This window comes from Typopeltis vanoorti, chromosome 6, assembly GCF_054136105.1.
Source record: "Typopeltis vanoorti isolate ZY-2024b chromosome 6, IOZ_Tvanoo_1.0, whole genome shotgun sequence".
Classification (NCBI taxonomy): Eukaryota; Metazoa; Arthropoda; class Arachnida; order Uropygi; family Thelyphonidae; genus Typopeltis; species Typopeltis vanoorti.
In genome coordinates this window covers 39,787,971-39,808,434 of record NC_143554.1, presented here as the reverse complement: position 1 = coordinate 39,808,434, position 20,464 = coordinate 39,787,971, and positions in this window count along the sequence as shown.

Genomic DNA, 20,464 nt, shown 5'->3' with positions numbered 1-20,464 from the left:
GCAGGCCTATTACTTTTAAAAAATCATGGCACTACGGTTTCGAAACTTTCACTTTACAATACGAACTTACGAAAAAAGTATTCTGTATTACTAAATTGGGAACCGGATATAGACTACTAAATTTTCACTGAAATTGAAGATCATGATCTTCAATTTCAGTGGAAAAATTTTCTTTATACTTCCTTGCTGATTGGTCACTGACATTTGCAACACAGATGTTATTTCTTTCAGTTTTGAAAACAGAGGATACGCTGCCCATTGTTGTAATCGCCTTGCATTCAATTTTTAAGATCGGTCTTAAACACCGATATTCCTTTTCCCAAATGGTGAAAGGTTTCAATGTGTGAATATTAATGATACACAGATGTCATTAGGCATTCTAGGTCTGAGCTTTTCGACATATTCACGAATATTATTCTCCTGAGAAGAATGACCTGGTTTGAAAGAATTTCAAACATGGTTTGGTGCAAAACTGCATCTAAACCTGGCTTGAATCCTATGAAAATGCTGAAACATCACACAAATCTGAACAAAAATGATCGATACCATCCAGAAGAGAAGGAAATCTTAATAAGAGAGGAATTTAGGAATTGATTAATGTAGTTTGGTGTTTTTGCCAGAGTCCAGATTAGAATAAATAAATAATATTTAGATTTCGGTCTACTTTTTTATATCTTGCATTTTTATATGTAGTGTCATGTAACTTATCCTCTACATATATTTTCTGGACAATTTCAATATCCAGATGGAAACGTCGAATGTTACTTTCTTAATGATAAAGTAATTATTCATGAAGACAACACATGTTGTCTTCATGAATTCTGCACAATGATCATCATCCTTTTTCAGTGGCGTAGCTAGAGCTGTGCTGCCTGAGGCAGTCCCTAAGTTTGTTGCCCCTCTCAATACACATCAAAAATACTACAAAGATTCAAAATGACGAAAAGGGAAATAAATTAAAACACTATGGTTCTTTTTGATGTAAAAATTTAATTTCAACATTCTGAAATGTTATTTTTCATGCTTTTCTGATAGCAAATTCGTCGATGACATTGGCGAAGTCGATTTCATAGTAATGTAGGTAATTTTAATCAACTTTTATTTAGAAAAAATCCTCTCACAACTAGTAACACTTAGAGCAATTGTGAGGTAAATTCGCAGTAGTGTTACAATATTTGAAACTGAGTTCTCGAGACTGTATTTTAGAATTAACTGCAAAAGTTTAAAAAGATTCAAAGTGCTGCCCGGGGTGGACTACCCCCTCCGCACTTCCCAGCTACGTTACTGTCCTTTTTGGTATGGTAAATTATTCATCCCATTGCCAGGAGTGATAGATTGTCTACTTTCAGTCTACTAAAAACTCATGCTCACGGAATCTGTGAACGTGTATGTTTTTGGGAAAAATCAAACTTATGAGATATTGCTCTGCTGCAATGAGACTTCTGGGCACCGTGATGTGTAGTAGGCCGAAACTCGACTTCTGCGCATCGAGATGCGCAGTACACCGAAATGTGACTTCTCAATACACATCAAAAACACTACAAAGAGTCAAATTGATGTATAGGGAAATAAATTAAAACACTATTAAGTATAGTCTCTGGGTTAGTCCCATGTTACTCCTCTTAAACACTATTATTATAATTACAGCTATTATAGCCTGAAACTACCTCCATTTCAATTCATACCACCCATATTCCATCAAAAAATCAGTCATCCTATCACAATTTTTCAATGCTTACAAATTCTCAACCAACAGCAATTATCTTAACACAGAATTAAAGTATTTAATACAGGCTTTCAAAAATCGCAACTATCCTACTCATCTAATAAATTACGCGAACAATATGGCAAAATCCCGTCATAACGATAATAAAACCAAAACAGACTTCCCGACACGTATGGTCATCAAATTGCCATACATCCAAAACACATTCAAATCCTACAAATACATTTTCAAAAACAAGGATTATGAGCTAGTATTCACCACGAACCAAAAATTAGCAACTCTCCTAAAACCTAAAAATATCTCTCACACACAAAGAAATATTCGAACTCCACAACGTTGTCTACAAATTTCCTTGTCAAGAGAACTGTGACGTCAACTACACCTGCTCCATAGATCCTTATGGACTAGATCAGTGCTTCCCAAACATGGCCCCCTTGGGGACCTTAGGTTTTGTTGAGGGGGCATGAAATAATGAAAACAAAGTTTAAATGTTTTAAGACTAAGTAGATTTTTTATTATAAAAGAAACGTATTTAACTTTTATTATTTATTATTTCTTTTTTGTTATTTTTTATATTTTAATGGAAAAAATCCGATTGTTTCACAAACTTTGCTTCCTGCATATTTCGGCGCTTAATGAATATTAGTAAATATTGCTTATTCATATAAGTTTCATTTCAAAGCAGTGGTTAATTGTATTTACTTCGAATACTCTCCAGGGAAGCTTTGAGAGAAGAGGATTTGTTTTCAAATCTTCCTTCCATCACACGTTCGTAATCAGTGACTGTTGATATTGATTTATATACATCTCAAAACTCGTTTTATATTATCACTGTGATCTGAGCTAGTTTTCTGTTACCAATAAAAGTTTCGCATTTATATATATATATATATATATATATAATGAATGTTATGGCAGTTTCACATATGGAATTCGGTTGAAGAGAGTTAGCATTTCACCTCAATTGCCAGCTATGCTTTTATCTTTCAGTTGCGTGATCTTTTATTAATATCGCACCAATCATATACACGTTTTAATAACCTGCCTTTGCTGTCTGTTTCGCGTTAGGCTTAATTACCTTAAAGGGAAATAAGTGACAAAAGAGAAAAATGTTCTTGGTCTGGAGATTCCCTGGAGATGCGCAGTAGGCTGAAAATTGACTTGTGCACATCGAGATGCGCAGTAGGCTGAAAATCGACTTCTGCGCATCGAGATGCGCAGTAGGCTGAAAGTCGACTTCTGCGCATCGAAATGCACAGTGGTCCGAAAATCAACTTCTTCGCATCGACATGCGCAGTAGGACGAAATTCGACTTATGCGCATCGATATGCGCAGTAGGCCGAAATTCGACTTATGCGCATCGACATGAGCAGTACGCCGAAATTCGACTTCTGCGCATCGAGATGCACAGTAGGCCGAAAATCAACTTCTGAACATCGAAATGCGCAGTTCGCCGAAAATCGACTTCTCCGCATCGAGATGCACAGTATGCCGAAAATCGACATCTGCGCATCGAAATGCGCAGTGGGCCGAAAATCAACTTCTGCGCATCGACATGCGCAGTAGCCCGAAATTCGACTTATGCGCAGTAGGCCAAAATTCGACTTCTGCGCATCGAGATGCGCAGTAGGCTGAAAATCGACTTCTGCGCATCGAGATGCGCAGTAGGCTGAAAGTCGACTTCTGCGCATCGAAATGCACAGTGGTCCGAAAATCAACTTCTTCGCATCGACATGCGCAGTAGGACGAAATTCGACTTATGCGCATCGATATGCGCAGTAGGCCGAAATTCGACTTATGCGCATCGAGATGCACAGTAGGCCGAAAATCAACTTCTGAACATCGAAATGCGCAGTTCGCCGAAAATCGACTTCTCCGCATCGAGATGCACAGTATGCCGAAAATCGACTTCTGCGCATCGAGATGCGCAGTAGGCTGAAAATCGACTTCTGTGCATCGAGATGCGCAGTAGGCTGAAAGTCGACTTCTGCGCATCGAAATGCACAGTGGTCCGAAAATCAACTTCTTCGCATCGACATGCGCAGTAGGACGAAATTCGACTTATGCGCATCGATATGCGCAGTAGGCCGAAATTCGACTTATGCGCATCGACATGAGCAGTACGCCGAAATTCGACTTCTGCGCATCGAGATGCACAGTAGGCCGAAAATCAACTTCTGAACATCGAAATGCGCAGTTCGCCGAAAATCGACTTCTCCGCATCGAGATGCACAGTATGCCGAAAATCGACTTCTGCGCATCGAGATCCGCAGTAGGCTGAAAATCGACTTCTGCGCATCGAAATGCGCAGTGGGCCGAAAATCAACTTCTGCGCATCGACATGCGCAGTAGCCCGAAATTCGACTTATGCGCATCGGTAAGCGCAGTATGCCAAAATTCGACTTCTGCGCATCGAGATGCGCAGTATGCCGAAAATCGACTTCTGCGCATCGAGATGGGCAGTAGGCTGAAAATCGAATTCTGCGAATCTAAATGCGCAGTGGGCCGAAAAGCAACTTCTGCGCATCGACATGCGCAGTAGGCCCAAATTCGACTTCTGCGCATCGATATGCGCAGTAGGCCGAAAATCGACTTCTGCGCATCGAAATGCGCAGTGGGCCGAAAATCAACTTCTGCGCATCGACATGCGCAGTAGGCCGAAATTCGACTTATGCGCATCGAGATGCGCAGTAGGCTGAAAATCGACTTCTGCGGATCCAAATATTCAGTGGGCCGAAAATCGACTTCTGCGCATCGACATGTGCAGTAAGGCCAAAATTCGACTTATGCGCATCGATATGCCCAGTAGGCCGAAATTCCACTTCTGCGCATCGAGATGCGCAGTATGCCGATAATCGACTTCTGCGCATCGAGATGCGCAGTAGGCTGAAAATCAACTTCTGTGCATCGAAATGCGCAGTGGGCCGAAAATCGACTTCTGCACATCGAAATATACAGTGGGCAGAAAATGAACTTCTGCGCATCGACATGCGCAGTAGGCCGAAATTCGACTTATGCGCATCGAGATGCGCAGTAGACCAAAAATCGACTTCTGCACATCGAAATGTGCAGTTGGCCAAAAATCGACTTCTGCGCAACTGGAGACGCAGTATGCCAAAAATCGACTTCTGCGCATCGAGATACGCAGTAGGCTGAAAATCGACTTCTGCGCATCGAAATGCGCAGTGCGACGAAAATCAACTTCTGCACATCGATATCCGCAGTAGGCCGAAATTCGACTTATGCGCATCGATATGCGCAGTAGGACAAAAGTCGACTTCTGCGCATCGAAATGCACAGTGGTCCGAAAATCAACTTCTTCGCATCGACATGCGCAGTAGGACGAAATTCGACTTATGCGCATCGATATGCGCAGTAGGCCGAAATTCGACTTATGCGCATCGACATGAGCAGTACGCCGAAATTCGACTTCTGCGCATCGAGATGCACAGTAGGCCGAAAATCAACTTCTGAACATCGAAATGCGCAGTTCGCCGAAAATCGACTTCTCCGCATCGAGATGCACAGTAGGCCGAAATTCGACTTCTGCGCATCGAGATGCGCAGTAGGCCGAAATTCGACTTCTGCACATCGAAATGCTCAGTTGGCCGAAAATCCCCTTCTGTGCAACTTGAGGCGCAGTATGCCAAATTCGACTTCTGCGCATCGAAATGCCCAGTGGGCCGAAAATCAACTTCTGCGCATCGACATACGCAGTAGGCTGAAATTCGACTTATGCGCATCGATATGCGCAGTAGGCCAAAATACGAATTCTGCGCATCGAGATGCGCAGTATGCCGAAAATCGACTTCTGCGCATCAAGATGTGCAGTAGGCCGAAATTCGACTTCTGCGCATCGAGATGCGCAGTATTCTGAAAATCAACATCTGTGCATCAAAATGCGCAGGAGACGAAAATCAACTTCTGTGCGTCGACATGCGCAGTAGGCCGAAATTCGACTTATGTGCATCGATATGCGCAGTAGCCGAAATTCGACTTCTGCTCATCGAGATGCGGAGTAGGCCGAAAATCGACTTCTGCGCATCGAGATGCGCAGTAGACCAAAAATCGACTTCTGCGCATCGACATGCGCAGTAGGCCGAAATTCGACTTCTGCGCATCGAGATGCGCAGTATGCCCAAAATCGACTTCTAGGTATCGAGAGGCGCCATAGGCCGAAAATCGACTTCTGTGCATCGAAATGCGAAGTGAGCTTAAAATCGAATTCTGTGCGTCAAGATGAGCAGTGGGCCGAAAATTGAATTCTGCACGTCGAGAATCGCAGTGGGCCGAAAATCGACCTCTGCGCAACTCGATGCGCAGTAGGCCGAAAATCGACTTCTGCGCATCATGATGCGCAGTAGGCCGAAAATCGATTTCTGCGCATCGAGATACACAGTAGGCCGAAATTCGACTATTGTGCATCGGGATGCGCAGTAGACCGAAAATCGAATTCTGCGCATCGAGATGCGCAGCGGGCAGAAAATCGACTTCTGCGCATCGAGATGCGCAGCGGGCAGAAAATCGACTTCTGCGCATCGAGATGGGCAATTGGCCGAAAACCGACTTCTACGCATCGAGATGCGCAATTTGCTGGAAATCGGCTTCTGCACATCGACATGCGCAGTAGGCTGAAAATCGACTTCTGCGCAGTAGGCCGAAATTCGACTTATGCGGATCCAAATGCGCAGTGGGCCGAAAATCGACTTCTGCGCATCGACATGCGTAGTAGGCCGAAATTCGAGTTCTGCGATCGAGATGCGCAGTATGCAGAAAATCGACTTCTGCGTATCGAGATGCACAGTAGGCTGAAAATCGACTTCTGCGCATCGAAATGCGCAGTGGGCCGAAAATCAACTTCTGCGCATCGACATGCGCGGTAGACCGAAATTCGACATATGCGGATCGATATGAGAAGTAGGCCGAAATTCGACTTCTAAGCATCGAGATGTGCAGTAGGCTGAAAATCTACTTCTGTGCATCGAAATGCGCAGTGGGCCGAAAATCAACGTCTGCGCATCGAGATGCGCAGTAGGCCGAAATTCGACTTATGCGCATCGAGATGTGCAGTAGGCCGAAATTCGACTTCTGCGAATCGAGATGCGCAGTAGGCCGAAAATCGACTTCTGCACATCGAAATGCGCAGTTGGCCGAAAATCGACTTATGCGCGTCGATATGCGCAGTAGGCCGAAATTCCACTTCTGCGCATCGAGATGCGCAGTAGGCCGAAATTCGACTTCTGCGCATCGAGATGCGCAGTGGGCCGAAAATCGATTTCTGCACATCGAAATGCGCAGTGGGCCGAAAATCGACTTCTGCGCATCGAGATGCGCAGTAGGCCGAAATTCGACTTATGCGCATCGAGATGTGCAGTAGGCCGAAATTCGACTTCTGCGAATCGAGATGCGCAGTAGGCCGAAAATCGACTTCTGCACATCGAAATGCGCAGTTGGCCGAAAATCGACTTATGCGCAATGATATGCGCAGTATGCCGAAAATCGACTTCTGTGCATCGAGAAGCGCAGTAGGCTGAAAATCGACATCTGCGCATCGAAATGCGCAGTGGGCCGAAAATCAACTTCTGCGCATCGACATGCGCAGTAGCCCGAAATTCGACTTATGCGCAGTAGGCCAAAATTCGACTTCTGCGCATCGAGATGCGCAGTAGGCTGAAAATCGACTTCTGCGCATCGAGATGCGCAGTAGGCTGAAAGTCGACTTCTGCGCATCGAAATGCGCAGTGCGCCGAAAATCAACTTCTGCGCACCGACATGCGCAGAAGGCCGAAATTCGACTTCTGCGCATCGAGATGCGCAGTAGGCCGAAAATCGACTTCTGCGTAACTCGATGCGCAGTATGCCAAAAATCGACTTCTGCGCATCGAGATGCGCAGTAGGCCGAAAATCGTCTTCTGCGCATCGTGTTGCGCAATGGGCTGAAAATCGACATCTGGTCATTGAGATGCGCAGTAGCCGAAAATCGACTTCTGCTCATCGAGATGCGCAGTAGGCTGAAAATTGACTTCTGCACATCGAGATGCGCAGTAGGCCGAAATTCGTCTTCTGCGCATCGATATGCGCAGTAGGACGAAAATCGAATTCTGCGCATCGAGATGCGCAGTAGACCAAAAACCGACTTCTGCGCATCGAGATGCGCAGTAGGCCGAAATTCGACTTCTGGGCATCGAGATGCGCAGTAGGCCGAAATTCGACTTCTGCGCATCGAGATGCACAGTTGGCCGAAAATCGACTTCTGCGCAACTCGAGGTGCAGTATGCCGAAAATCGACTTCTGCGCATCGAGATCCGCAGTAGGCTGAAAATCGACTTCTGCGCATCGAAATGCGCAGTGGGCCGAAAATCAACTTCTGCGCATCGACATGCGCAGTAGCCCGAAATTCGACTTATGCGCATCGGTAAGCGCAGTATGCCAAAATTCGACTTCTGCGCATCGAGATGCGCAGTATGCCGAAAATCGACTTCTGCGCATCGAGATGGGCAGTAGGCTGAAAATCGAATTCTGCGAATCTAAATGCGCAGTGGGCCGAAAAGCAACTTCTGCGCATCGACATGCGCAGTAGGCCCAAATTCGACTTCTGCGCATCGATATGCGCAGTAGGCCGAAAATCGACTTCTGCGCATCGAAATGCGCAGTGGGCCGAAAATCAACTTCTGCGCATCGACATGCGCAGTAGGCCGAAATTCGACTTATGCGCATCGAGATGCGCTGTAGGCCGAAAATAGACTTCTGCGCATCGAGATGCGCAGTAGGCTGAAAATCGACTTCTGCGGATCCAAATATTCAGTGGGCCGAAAATCGACTTCTGCGCATCGACATGTGCAGTAAGGCCAAAATTCGACTTATGCGCATCGATATGCCCAGTAGGCCGAAATTCCACTTCTGCGCATCGAGATGCGCAGTATGCCGATAATCGACTTCTGCGCATCGAGATGCGCAGTAGGCTGAAAATCAACTTCTGTGCATCGAAATGCGCAGTGGGCCGAAAATCGACTTCTGCACATCGAAATATACAGTGGGCAGAAAATGAACTTCTGCGCATCGACATGCGCAGTAGGCCGAAATTCGACTTATGAGCATCGAGATGCGCAGTAGACCAAAAATCGACTTCTGCACATCGAAATGCGCAGTTGGCCAAAAATCGACTTCTGCGCAACTGGAGACGCAGTATGCCAAAAATCGACTTCTGCGCATCGAGATACGCAGTAGGCTGAAAATCGACTTCTGCGCATCGAAATGCGCAGTGCGACGAAAATCAACTTCTGCACATCGATATCCGCAGTAGGCCGAAATTCGACTTATGCGCATCGATATGCGCAGTAGGACAAAAGTCGACTTCTGCGCATCGAAATGCACAGTGGTCCGAAAATCAACTTCTTCGCATCGACATGCGCAGTAGGACGAAATTCGACTTATGCGCATCGATATGCGCAGTAGGCCGAAATTCGACTTATGCGCATCGACATGAGCAGTACGCCGAAATTCGACTTCTGCGCATCGAGATGCACAGTAGGCCGAAAATCAACTTCTGAACATTGAAATGCGCAGTTCGCCGAAAATCGACTTCTCCGCATCGAGATGCACAGTAGGCCAAAATTCGACTTCTGCGCATCGAGATGCGCAGTAGGCCGAAATTCGACTTCTGCACATCGAAATGCTCAGTTGGCCGAAAATCCCCTTCTGTGCAACTTGAGGCGCAGTATGCCAAATTCGACTTCTGCGCATCGAAATGCCCAGTGGGCCGAAAATCAACTTCTGCGCATCGACATACACAGTAGGCTGAAATTCGACTTATGCGCATCGATATGCGCAGTAGGCCAAAATTCGAATTCTGCGCATCGAGATGCGCAGTATGCCGAAAATCGACTTCTGCGCATCAAGATGTGCAGTAGGCCGAAATTCGACTTCTGCGCATCGAGATGCGCAGTATTCTGAAAATCAACGTCTGTGCATCAAAATGCGCAGGAGACGAAAATCAACTTCTGTGCATCGACATGCGCAGTAGGCCGAAATTCGACTTATGCGCATCGATATGCGCAGTAGCCGAAATTCGACTTCTGCTCATCGAGATGCGGAGTAGGCCGAAAATCGACTTCTGCGCATCGAGATGCGCAGTAGACCAAAAATCGACTTCTGCGCATCGAGATACGCAGTAGGCCGAAATTCGACTTCTGCGCATCGATATGCGCACTAGGCCGAAATTCGACTTCTGCGCCTCGAAATGCGCACTAGGCTGAAAATCGATTTCTGCACATCGAAATGCGCAGTTGGCCGAAAATCGACTTCTGCGCAACTCGATGCGCAGTATGCCGAAATTCGACTGATGCGCATCGAGATGCACAGTATGCCGAAAATCAACTTCTGCACATCGAAATGCGCAGTTTGCCAAAAATCGACTACTGCGCAACTCGATGCGCAATATGCCGAAAATCGTCTTCTGCGCATCGAAATGCGCAGTGGGCCGAAAATCAACTTCTGCGCAACGACATGCCCAGTAGGCCGAAATTCGACTTATGTGCATCGATATGCGCAGTAGGCCGAAATTCGACTTTTGCGCATCGAGATGCGCAGTAGGCTGAAAATCGACTTCTGCGCAACGAAATGCGCAGTGGGCCGAAAATCAACTTCTGCGCATCGATATGCGCAGTAGGCCGAAATTCCACTTCTGCGCATCGAGATGCGCAGTATGCCGATAATCGACTTATGCGCATCGAGATGCGCAGTAAGCCGAAATTCGATTTCTGCGCATCGAGATGCGCAGTAGGCCGAAATTCGACTTATGCGCATCGAGATGCGCAGTAAGCCGAAATTCGACTTCTGCGCATCGAGATGCGCAGTAGGCCAAAAATCGACTTCTGCACATCGAAATGCGCAGTGTGCCGAAAATCGACTTCTGCGCATCGAGATGCGCAGTAGGCCGAAATTCGACTTATGCGGATCGATAGGCGCAGTAGGCTGAAATTCGAATTCTGCGCATCGAGATGCGCAATAGGCCGAAATTCGACTTGTGCGCATCGAGATGTACAGTGGGCAGAAAATCAACTTCTGCGCATCGATATGCGCAGTAGACCGAAATACGACTTATGCGCATCGACATGCGCATTAGGCCGAAATTCGACTTATGCGCATCGATATGCGCAGTAGGCCGAAAATCGACGTCTGCACATCGAAATGCGCAGTTTGCCGAAAATCGACTTCTGCGCATCGAGATATGCAGTAGGCCGAAAATCGACTTCTGCGCATCGAGATGCGCAGTAGACCAAAAATCGACTTCTGTGCATCGAGATGCGCAGTGGCCGAAATCGACTTCTGCGCATCGACATGCGCAGTAGGCTGAAAATCGACTTCTGCGCATCGGAATGCGCAGTGGGCCGAAAATCAACTTCTGAGCATCGTCATGCACAGTAGGCCGAAATTCGACTTATGAGCAACGATATGCATAATAGGCCAAAATTCGACTTCTGCGCATCAAGATGCGCAGTATGCCGAAAATCGACTTCTGCGCATCGAAATGCGCAGTAGGCCGAAAATCGACTTCTGCAATTCGAGATGCGCAGTATGCCGATAATGGACTTCTGCATATCGAGATGCGCAGTAGGCTGAAAATCGACTTCTGCGCATCGAAATGCACAGTGGGCCGAAAATCAACTTCTGCGCATCGACATTCGCAATAGGCAGAAATTCGACTTATGCGCATCGATATATGCAGTAGCCCGAAATTCGACTTCTGCGCATCGAGATGCGCAGTAGGCTGATAAGCGACTTCTGTGCATCGAGATGCGCAGTGGGCCGAAAATCAACTTCTGCGCATCGACATGCGCAGTAGGCCGAAATTCGACTTCTGCGCATCGATATGCGCAGTAGGCCGAAATTTGATTTCTGCGCATCGAGATGCGCAGTAGGCTGAAAATCGACTTCTGCACATCGAAATGGCAGTTGGCCGAAAATCGACTTCTGCGCAACTCAATGCGCAGTATGCCGAAAATCGACTTCTGCGCAACTCAATGCGCAGTATGCCGAAAATCGACTTCTGCGCATCGAGATGCACAGTAGGCTCAAAATCGTCTTCTGCGCATCGAGATGCGCAGTAGGCCGAAATTCGACTTCTGCGCATCGAGATGTGCAGTATGCCGAAAATCGACTTCTGCGCATCGAAATGCGCAGTGGGCCGAAAATCAACTTCTGCGAACGACATGCACAGTAGGCCGAAATTCGACTTCTGCGCATCGAGATGCACAGTAGGCTGAAAATCGACGTCTGCGCATCGAAATTCGCAGTGGGCCGAAAATCAACTTCTGCGCATCGACATGCGCAGTAGGCCGAAATTCGACTTATGCGCATCGATATGCGCAGTAGGCCGAAATTCGACTTCTGCGCATCGAGATGCGCAGTGGGCTGAAAATCGACTTCTGTGCATCGAAATGCGCAGTTGGCCGAAAATCGACTTCTGCGCAACTCGCTGAGCAGTATGCCGAAAATCGACTTCTGCGCATCGAGATGCGCAGTAGGCTGAAAATCGACTTCTGCGCATCGAAATGCGCAGTTGGCCGAAAATCGACTTCTGCGCATCGAGATGCGCAGTAGGCTGAAAATCGACTTCTGCGCATCGAGATGCTCAGTAGGCCGAAAATCGACTTCTGCGTATCGAGATGCCCAGTAGGCCGAAATTCGACTTCTGCGCATCGAGGTGTGCAGTAGGCCGAAAATCGACTTCTGCACATCGAAATTCGCAGTTGGCCGAAAATCGACTTCTGCGCAACTCGCTGAGCAGTATGCCGAAAATCGACTTCTGCGCATCGAGATGCGCAGTAGGCTGAAAATCGACTTCTGCGCATCGAAATGCGCAGTTGGCCGAAAATCGACTTCTGCGCATCGAGATGCGCAGTAGGCTGAAAATCGACTTCTGCGCATCGAGATGCTCAGTAGGCCGAAAATCGACTTCTGCGTATCGAGATGCCCAGTAGGCCGAAATTCGACTTCTGCGCATCGAGGTGTGCAGTAGGCCGAAAATCGACTTCTGCACATCGAAATTCGCAGTTGGCCGAAAATCGACTTCTGCGCAACTCGCTGAGCAGTATGCCGAAAATCGACTTCTGCGCATCGAGATGCGCAGTAGGCTGAAAATCGACTTCTGCGCATCGAAATGCGCAGTGGGCCGAAAATCAACTTCTGCGCATCGAAATGCGCAGTGGGCCGAAAATCAACTTCTGCGCATCGACATGCGCAGTAGGTCGAAATTCGACTTATGCGCATCGATATGCGCAGTAGGCCGAAATTCGACTTCTGCTCATCGAGATGCGCAGTAGGCCGAAAATCGACTTCTGCACATCGAAATGCGCAGTTGGCCGAAAATCGACTTCTGCGCATCGAAATGCGCAGTGGGCCGAAAATCAACTTCTTCGCATCGACATGCGCAGTAGGCCGAAATTCGACTTCTGCGCATAGAGATGCGCAGTAGGCCGAAAATCGACTTCTGCACATCGAAATGCGCAGTTGGCCGAAATTCGACTTCTGCGCAACTCGATGCGCAGTATGCCGAAAATCGACTTCTGCGCATCGAGAATATATATAAAGTTTATTCATTATATATATATATTTATAATGAATATTATGGCAGTTTCACATATGGAATTCGGTTGAAGAGAGTTAGCATTTCAACTCAATTGCCAGCTATGCTGTTATCTTTCGGTTGCGCGATCTTTTATTAATACCGCACCAATCATATACACGTTTTAATAACCTGCCTTTGCTGTCTGTTTCGCGTTAGGCTTAATTACTTTAAAGGGAGAAAAGTCACAAAAGAGAAAAATGTTCCTGGTCTGGGGATTCCCTTATTCAGGTAATATTCACTAATTTCATGTTATCAGTCTGTGTTGTGCCAGTATCGGTAAGTGGTGATATTATTTCTTCTATTCTACGTTAAAAAATTTAACCCTGAGATTGATAAGTGTAAGATAATAAATAAAAAAAATCCCACGAACAATCAGAAGAAGCAGAAACAGACTCAAAAAAAAAAAAACAGTATTTCATATTTTACCAGAACAGCCCACATCGTCTTCAGAACCAAACGGTAAGAGGCAAAAAAATGTAATATATGCGTTTGATTTTTGCAATATTCGCTGTGTATGTTTTGTATTTATATTGAATATAAATACAATAAATATTATAATAATATATCTCTCTATTACAATTTGTTTCGAGGGGGGCCGTGAGATATTTTCATTTTTGCAAAGGGGGCCCTGACATCCAGAAGTTTGGGAAGCACTGATTACAAGAGCACTTCAGGGATTGTAATATTCCCATTCCGGAATATCTGAACACAAAAAAACATCGCAACATCAAAAAGAAAAATTAAACACAGAGTACAAGGAAGACTGAGATTGTAGCTCATGCGCTTGAACTAAAACATACCCCCCAAATCGACAAGGCCATAATCATAGACAAACAAGACAACGAAACAATGCTAAGAATATCCGAAAGTATTGCCATAAAATGCGAATATCCGAAAGTATTGCCATGAAACTCTATCAACGTCCACCGCCCCTACCTAATTTCCGAATGTTGGACGATCCTGAACCTACAATTTAAGCCATGCCTCCAGCCATGCAGCGACAACTAATGCCCTTAATTGGCATTGGCCCTGACATAGCCCTACACTCAGTTCCGACAAATTTCCGAGGATGGTCACACGACCGAAATGGTTCCACACCCTGTTAACCCTGCCCCAGTTGCCACAATAATTTTACCCTTCCTCCCACACACAAAAATGCGGCCTAATTCAAAATAATATATGTATACATTTATATATATATATATATATTATTAATATTAACCCGGGTTATCCAAACTTATTTTCCCGCATCTAAACACACCCCCAAACTCCTTCCCTCTCTCCTACTCCGCTTGTAAACAACCTTCAGCGAGATCACGGAAGAAAAGACATCGTAGAATCAATAAAGGTATGTACCAAATTTTTCCTTAATTGCCTTCTATACTCACCAATAATGCCATAAATGCATATGCCCCTCTTGAGTATTGATAGCCAATGTACTTAAATAAGGGACACTGCTAAACAAAAACACTATGGCTCTTTTAGATGTAAAAATTTCATTTCAACATTCTACAATGTTATTTTTCATGCTTTTCTGTTAGCAAAATCGTCGGTGACAATGGCGAAGTCTATTTCATAGTAATGTAGGGAATTCTTAATCAACTTTTATTTAGAAAAACCCCTCTCACAACTAGCAACACTTAGAGCAGTTGTGAGGAAAATTTGCAGTAGTATTATAATATTTCGAACTGATTTCGAGACTGTATTTTTTAAATTAACTGCAAAAGATCAAAAAGATTCATCTATGGGAAAAATCAAACTTACGACAAATCGCGATGGGCAGTAGGCCGAAACTCGACTTCTGCGCATCGCGAGGCGCAGTAGGCCGAAACTCGACTTGTGCGCATTGTGATGCGCAGTACCGAAACTCGACTTTCCGCCTACTTCGGTGTAATACGCATCGCGGTACACCGAAACTCAAATTTCATGCATCGCAGTACACTAAAACACGATTTCTGAGCATCGCAATTAAATGACAATGGCTGTGGCCAGTTTGATGTTAAGGTGCAAGATGTGCAGTGAAAAACAGGCTCACATGTCCCACAAATTACGATTTATTTATTCAAATTATGTACTTATTTATTACTTTTACATAATTTTTTTAATTTGAAATTCGTGTTTCATTTATTTTTGTAACTTAACCAACCTAATCGCCCATATTGCACACTGCAACTGTTAAATAGGCCTATCTTGTGACTTTTGGTGCCGTGAACCAAAAATATTTGCAAACCACTTCTTTATCCTATATCAACCTATATCATGATCATTTTTAGAGTAGAAAATAAAAGAGGATGGTTCTTTGGTTTACTTTATGTGGCCAATAAAAACTTTAGATTTTCAACATTAAATCTTAACATGCGAAAAACTGCAAGGCTGACAGATCATCTTTGTCATGTGTGGGCAAGTGGATATAGAAAAATATGAAACTTTTTGATATATCAGAAGTTGGGAATCACAGCTTTTGAGGAAGAAAACTAGATATTTTGACCTTTATACCTAAGTTTTCATCATGAATACATACAAGTTACATTAATAAACAACATAACTGCTCTGGTCAACTGTTAATCCTAGCCTGAACTCTTATGAGGAAAAGCAAGAGAGAGAGAGAAAGAGCAAAAATAAAACATTGGAAGTAAAAATATAAAATAATTAAATAAGTATTTTATCCAGGAAAGGTGGGTTTGGACAACCTATATTATCATTATTATATAATATCGTTAGATAGTCGTTATTATTAACACCAGACCTTCATGGAGTCATGATTCTCCTCATTACATCATTCAATGTATCTGCATTTCCCACAATGTCAGGACATTGTGGGGAATGCAGTTTTTTCCCTTCCAGTTTCTGGGAGAAAAAAATAAGCTTGATCATGCTTGAACTGAACTAGTTGAAGAAACAGAAATCGTTCATCTAGTCTGACTAAATTTTGAACTGAGAATGACCTTCTTCAAGCAGCCTAGCACTATGGGTGCAAACCTCACTTCCACAGAGGTATACCGGCCTCGTTTTTGATGGTTTTGTAAATATTACGGATATATGGAAATTTTAGAATGAACTAAGATTCGTATAATATGTTTTTTATGTGATTTCTTGGTTTAAAGCAGTGGATAAAAAAGAGTATTTGTAAGTGTTAATGAACTGCGCTAAAATGACTGATCCTTTGTATTTGTAAGGGTGATAAGAGGAGAAATGTAAGACGTTTCCTAGGTTGGGAATTTTATATGATATATCTTAGTACTAATAAAATGTTTAAATCTGGTGGGAGTCAATTTTAAATGTTAATAGGTTTATCCTCTTTGCATTTTATGCAGAAATTTATTCTATGGTATTGAAAATTGTTCATACGGGCAATGCATTAAACACACTATCTCCTCTCCCCGCAAAGAACCTGTTCTGTATACCTCTGTCAGCTAAATATTTAAAGAAACAATTAGTTTTTGTATAGCCTTTTGTGAATACACAAGGCATCACTGATATATATACAGTAAGATGAAATGCTGAAGGGGTTATAAGATAGTTTGTTTTATTTGGATGAAGAGATCAGTATTTTTAATCATGAACTGAGAATTTTTAGTAATCATTTAATAAGTTGGCAAATAAATTTGGATAAGTAAGTTGTGGTGTGTTTGATGGTTTATGTACTTCAACTTGTCCAAAGATAGTAAGGAGGTTTCTTGTATGTGGACTAAGTTTTTTAGGAAAGTATTTATCTAATGTTTTTTTCAGACATGCTTCATAAACTCATAGAACTATGCATGCTCATCTAGAGCAGATTTCTGCAAACAACCATATCCAAGGCAGAATTTGAACCCACGACCTGTTGATTGGAGAGCAGTTATGCTACCTGCTCGGCAAATCAGGCCACCTAATTTTTCATCAACTTTAAACTGATAGAAAATGTTTAGATTTGTTTTATGATTATGTTAATAGGGTCTTCTGTAAATATTTTATAAGCATTGGTAAAAGTGATAATGTCTTGAAATTTGTTATGGCAATCAATTGAAGGAGGGGTGCATTTTTCATTTTAGGGGATTTTAATGCAAAAGTGGGAAAAAGTATGACAGTTAAGCCCAAGTTTCGCATGTTTGAATGTAATACCCTTGGTGAAAGACTTAAAATTTGCAGATGGTAACAGATTAGTTATTACCAATACCATTTCAAGAAGAACCACCCATGATGGACTTGTATTTGGACACCTAACATTGATAGGTGAAGGCGCCATACTGATTCCATCCTAGCTCTAATGGTGGATCAGATTGTGGTACTGACCATCAATTAGCCAAAGTAAGATCGTCACCTTACAACTCAGGCCCATTCGAATTCAAATTCAGAGTAATGCCTAGTGGGTTCACAGTAGACACATCAACATGGTTGAATGATCTTTTGGAGACTAGTGATTAGAACTCACCTGAAATGCTCTGGAAAAGAAAGGTTAAAGCAGAGGATACAGCCAAGAAGTATCAAGACCAATTATCAATGAAGACCACCGGCCTGGTTGGCGTATCCGCTGTGCAGCCAAAAGGCTGCCGGTTCAAATCCCGCCGTGGGCATGGATGCTTGCGATTGTCTGTGGAGATACTAGTGGTGGTGGCGAGAGGTATAGTTCGCCCACCGATTAGAGATCCTTCGACTTCTGCGCATCTCAGAAAAAGGAGAATCCATTCCGATAATAGGGTAATCAATCCGTATTGTGGGATGAGTTATTTATTATTACACGTAGGAAAATTAACTTCTATTTTATGATTATTGTAGATAACTATGTTGCTTGTATAAAAGTTGGAAAATTTTACCTATAAAGCACGTGATTTCGCGTGTTGGCGACCAATTCGGACGTCCTTCATCTCTTTCTCCCCTTCAGCATGAATCGACTATTCTTGGAAAGACGCGAAGCAGGGAACTACAAACGGTGGGCGAACTATAGATGGCGTTGATGTAGTTGGTGGATTGAGTGGTGGAGACGGAGAGATGTAAAGTAGGTGTCCTCCTTCGATGAGTCGTTGGACTCCCTGGAGGTGTAATGTAATAATAATAACTAGAAAGATAAGAGATCTATGGATATCTGATTCTATATGGGAGATCAAAAAGAGATCCCTGGAGAAACAAAGAGACACATGGACTGAAAAATATGAGATTACATAGAAAATTTAGAAATGCCATCAGACAGGACAAAGAAAAATTGTATGCTAATAAATGTGAAGAGATGGAGTATTACTAAGAGAAGAACTGGAAATCGAAACAGATGGATAGAGTAGTGTGAGGAACTGTACATCAGAGTGGATAAACAAATTGCAAGAGTCCTCTTACTGAAAAACTTTGATATAGAATCCCCTTCATTGCTGTTCTTTCTTGCCCTTATACACTTCGAAGAAGTCAGACATCATAGTGAGGAAAAAATAGTCAAAAGAGGTCCTACATATTATCCCTGCGATGGCTGCAGCATCCCTAAACAGGAAGAACAGTCATGGGAAGACTGTTCTTCCTGTAGGCTTGTAATGAGGGCCTGGATTATACCTACCGATTGTTGTGGGATGGACATCCCTTGATCTCGATCAATGATCCAGTTCATCCCACAGATGTTCAATAGGATTGAGATCAGGGCTCTGTGGAGGCCAGTCAAGTGTGGCGATGGTCATGTTAAAAGCCATGCAGTTACAGCAGTTGCTTTATAACAAAGTGCATTTTCTTGTTAAAGATAATGGTCACTTCCGTAGATATGCCACAAAGTAGGAAGTGTTGCATTGTCCAGTATGTTCAGATACCACTGGGAATTCACTGTTCATGGGACCACAAGCGGAGGTCCAATGCCAAATCAGAAAAATCATGACCATACCATCCCATCACCACCTCCGAATTTTATTATACGAAACTGTATAAAATTATAGTTTGGTATAATTCAGAAATGTTCGTTTACATAAAAAAGGTTCGACTGTAAAATGAAAGCTTCATTCATAGAGATACATTGTCAATATAATATGATGGCTCTCAATCATCATAGGAGACCCTGCTGTGAGATGTACTTCGAAGTTCAGGATAAAGAGGCGAGACTATTGAATTGAATTATAAATCAACTACAGGTGTGTGTATATATATATATATATATATATATACACACACACACACACACACACACACACACAGTAAGGTACTTCTCTCGGATGAGTATTGAAATAATCAGACCCACTCACGGAACTACACAACCCGGCCACTGAATTAAAAACCTTTATACGTAAACATCGCAGCATATATGCAAAATAGTTGGTCTGAGGCATCACCACGTATTCTGGGTAACTGCCTAAGGATGCTGCTGGTTACTGATTGTCCACAGTGTTAGTGCAAAGGGAAGAGAAGTAAAACGACGAATTTTGCGTTTAATTAAGTTGCTCTATTACTTTAGATGTTACTTTCATATAATGCTTGAAATAAAAATTGACCAATAATATTTAAAATTAATCGGAGTTACAGCAAGTTGAATTTTGACCCTAATGATTCGTATGATGAGTTTTGTCAGTAACGTAAATCGCTACAGTGATTTGGTCACTGATGATTTGCATCACTAACTACATAATTATCTTCACAGAGATAGCGGTATGACTTGTGTCGTCTTTTCTCTAAAATTACCTTTCGTAACTCTCAATAACCCTTGGCCGCATCTCTGACAAGAATGAAGCTGAGGTCTTGTGAGACAAAGAATTGCAAATGGCGGATGCCAATTTCTTTGTCTCAACTCTGGCTCTATCTCCCTTTTCAAACTCAAAGAAATTTATTTGTTTTAGCTGCGCCACTCTGAATCCTAGGATATACTGAAAAATATAACCAGGGAGTTAGAAACCAGTCAGCGTTCACTCTTCTCAGCAAAATTTTATAACTTGCAATCGTGACCTTAACTTAAACTGTTCCCCGCCTTTATGTGGTTCGTTTTACTTTATGAGCAAGTGCAGTAGTTCTAGACACAGGGAAGACAAATTTCATACTAATAACAAAGCAATTTAATTTCACTGAATATATCATACAAATGCATTTATATAAGCTTAGTTAATCATTCAAATAAAATACACATATATATATCATCACACTCTCGTGCACAAAGTTAGATAAAACACTCTTGA